The 3,570-nt window shown below is 40.8% G+C and overlaps 1 protein-coding gene across 2 annotated transcripts in view; it reads right to left on the bottom strand.

Annotated features, from left to right (window-relative positions):
* Positions 1-3,570, bottom strand: part of DUSP29 (dual specificity phosphatase 29) — a 69,808-nt gene that overhangs the window by 28,382 nt on the left and 37,856 nt on the right. The gene's annotated exons all lie outside the window — the stretch shown is intronic.

The following is a 3,570-nucleotide window of genomic DNA, read 5'->3' as shown; positions in this document are numbered from 1 at the left end:
CTTTGGGTGAAGTTATGTTGTTTTGTTTTGTTGGGGTTTTTTTCCCCTAACACTAGGCCAAAAAGATTATTTTTTTACGAATACTTCTTGTGATGGAGAAGTCTTTCAAAAAATGTTTCTCTAAAAGACCCCAAAAAGAATTTACCAAATTCCAAAACTGGATTTGCAGGATACTTAAGCAAAATGTATAATCCTGTGTTACTTATTCCTGTCTAAGTCTTCACCAAAGTTCATTTACTTCAGTTCCTTTATTTTAGCCCTGCATTCTTATGCTTAAAGCATTCATGGACTATAAAATAGTTCATCTATTGCAGTCATCTTTAAACAGCTTAAAACCAGAATAATTGCAGCCTCTGTGCAATTATTTCCCAGAACCTACTGCTGTGAATATTCAAAACTAACCAGTTATTTCCATGAATTTCTAAGCCACTTATGACTTTTTAAAAACTTATTTTTGCCCTTATTCTTTATTGTTGACTGGACTGGTTAATTGAAAACAGATTAAACTGAGATTTTATTAAATATTATTAAAGTGTCCAAGGAAACTTATAACACAGCATCATCTGAGAGATTTTTAATTCAATTGGAAAAGCTAGATTTGACTGGAGGGTGGAGCAATTGTTGAAGAACAAGCAAAATATTCTGGGACAGATGTTAAAGTCTTTAAAAATTGCATTTTCATTGCCTAACTTTTACATTGAAATTATCTCCAAGATAATTATACTTTTGGCACCTAATTTCCTAATTTATAAAGTGATTTCTGTAACACAACAAGTTTGGTTTTCTAAATTATATATTATACTTTCAAAACCTTTTTGAGTCTGTAATAATAATTTTTATTTTTCTCTGCAACAAGCTAATGAAATTAATAGTTACCTCAGCAAATTTTCCAGTTCTCAGTTCTCTCCCTGCTTTACTAAACCAAGTTACAAAAGGAAGGAAAAAGGAGCAGAAGTACAGCAGGAAATGTAAATTGCTTAGCCTTACCTGTAAGCTTAGGTGGGTGCTGTAAGTAACTGGGTCCTGTGAAGTGCAGCAGAACGACAAAAGAAACCTTACTAACTGTGCAAGTAGAGTCTATTTTTAGAGGAGGATTTGCTGACTCTGACCTTGAGTGCTACCCACTCCAAATGACGATCTTTACATCTGCTGGTAAAACTATTCCCTGATGTGACCTGAAACATTAAACCTGGCAGTTTAGTTACCTAGTCTTGGTATGACTAAGATAACATGATGCCTGCATGTTGACTATAGTAAAATAAATATCATATTTGATGTTGTCCCCTTGTCAAGGCCGATGCTGTGTTTACTGCTGCACATGGGTAAGGAGCATTGCACTGCTGTTTCCTGTAATGCTGTGCACAAGTGACTTGGCACTGGCACAACAATGGGCAGTGGGAGAGGTGGCATCCTGATAAGGTCCTTTTCTCTTACATGTGCTCCACCAGAAAACTGTCTTCCCCTGCTTCTTGTTTTAGTTCTCCAGTGCCAACCCTTTCAGTACCCATGTAACTTATGAAATGCCTTTCTTTGCTGAGAGCAACAAGGTGCTTAGCATGGCTCAGTTCTGGTGACATGAGCACAGCTCGCCAATTAGAGGCAGAGGTGCGCCCTCCAGACTTTGAAAAATTCTCTACTTCCTTAAAGAGCTCCATGACTTCCTGCTGAAGAAAGCCTAAAACTTTCTCTGCTAAGTCACAGCCAGGTTCATCAAAGATCAAAGCTGGGTCCCCTGGTGTCAGAGCCACACCTCATCCACTCCAGTATTTTGTCTGTGGTGACCTTCATGGCCACAGAGCTGAAGGGTTTGGGGATCACACATGAGCAGCTGGTACATTACATCCTCTGCCTGGGCATTTGTTCTGCAGCAAACCCTGCCTCAGAGCTGCAAGTTGAACCACTGCATTAGGAAGAGATTTTGGTGCTGTTGGAGCTAGGCTTGCAACAATCTAAGATCCAGCTGTCATGTGAGTATTGATATTTCTTAAGAGAAATTCTTCAGATCTTTTCCTTCTGCCTGAGGGTGGGAAAAAGAGGCAAAGAGACTAGTCGGGGCAAGCGTGCGATACTAGAAGTAGCCATTTGGTCTCTGGACTTTTTTTCTTCTGTTGAGTTGACCATCCTGGGAATGATATCTTTGAGCAGACCTGCATGCACTGCTTGCCTATCTTTCTGCCTCACAGTGCTCTCTACTGTCACACCAGTGCCTGCAAAAAGCAGCCAGCTATTGATAGAAACCTTGTGTGGAACTTTTTTCATTTCTTGCAAGCACAGAAACAGTCTTCTGTGACTGCAAATGCCTGTGCCCTACCAAAGATTCAGGCAGCCTGACCATTTTTTTCCAAAGTACCCAAGTCCTGTGGTAGTTGCCATTAATTTTCAGTAGGACACAAATTCCTGACTCTGTGAGTTATTTTTAATGTTGCATTAAATCCTTTCAATCACCTTTGTCATCCCCTGTCTGTTTAAAATATAGAAGTTCATCCCAGAAGGACTAGGGCCAGACTTGGTCATGGCCTGTGGCTAATGCTACAATACAGATGTGAAGTAATAACAAACAGTTTCAGTTCAAGTTCTGGGCATTGGATCTGCTGCTGTTTCATGCTAACAGCATCACTCTAGCCAAGATTCTGCATTACCAAGCAGCCAAGCTCCTCCCTGCCAATTATTCAGATAGTCACTCTTAAAATGAAAAAGAGCTTGGATGCTAGAAACCTGCTGTGCCTTCTAAGATAACTTGTAAGGTTGTGGTGCAAATTATTTCTATACTGATAACAGAGAAACTTTGTGGAGGAGGAGATACAGACCCCATATAACAGAAACTAGCAGAAGTTGCTTTATCTTTATCCTTGCAGGTGACCCAGTATGGGTAACATGGGTAAGATGATCCAGCAGACTGGCAGTGCTGGTGAGAGGAGGCTGCTCTGTGAGGTCTCTGTGTCTCAAGGGTGGGCAGTGGTCTGTTGCTTGTCTCTAACCAAGGCTGTCTTTTTGATGAGATCAATAGCATAACAGCATTTTGTGGTATTGTTATTTTCAGGCGGGCATCTGAAAAAGAAGTATTTTTCTGTCTGAATGGCTGTCAAAGCAATATAAGCCCTGTTCCCTTCTCTCTGTAGGATCCTGAGAACATGTGCAGAAGGTCACTCACCTCCTGGAAAAGTCACAGAATGGGTAAGATGGCTAAGAACCACAGTGGGTCATCTGGTCCAACCTCTCTGCTCAGGCAGGGTCATCCTAGAGCACATTGCACAGGATTGTGTCCAATTTTTGGGACTAGTTGTTTCTGTTTCCATTAGTTTTGTTTTTGTTAACTAAAAAATCCTAGCTGCTGAGATGTTTTGAGAGTGGCCAATGACTTGGAGTGCTTTGAGCCTGGACACATAGAAAACACAGCAGGAAGGCTCTTATCTTGGAAGAGGTAAGGACCTGCCTTCCAGAAAGTTGAATTGTTACCTTACCTCAGACTCCTAAAAACTGACATGTGCCGTGTTATTGGTAATTTCTGAAAATCTTGGCCAAACTGATGATGGTGCTTTGAACACACAGATCACCCCCCATTCCTGGAGC

This window comes from Anomalospiza imberbis, chromosome 8, assembly GCF_031753505.1.
Source record: "Anomalospiza imberbis isolate Cuckoo-Finch-1a 21T00152 chromosome 8, ASM3175350v1, whole genome shotgun sequence".
Classification (NCBI taxonomy): Eukaryota; Metazoa; Chordata; class Aves; order Passeriformes; family Viduidae; genus Anomalospiza; species Anomalospiza imberbis.
Note: the sequence above shows the minus strand (reverse complement) of the source record. Positions and strands in the feature narration are given on the sequence as shown.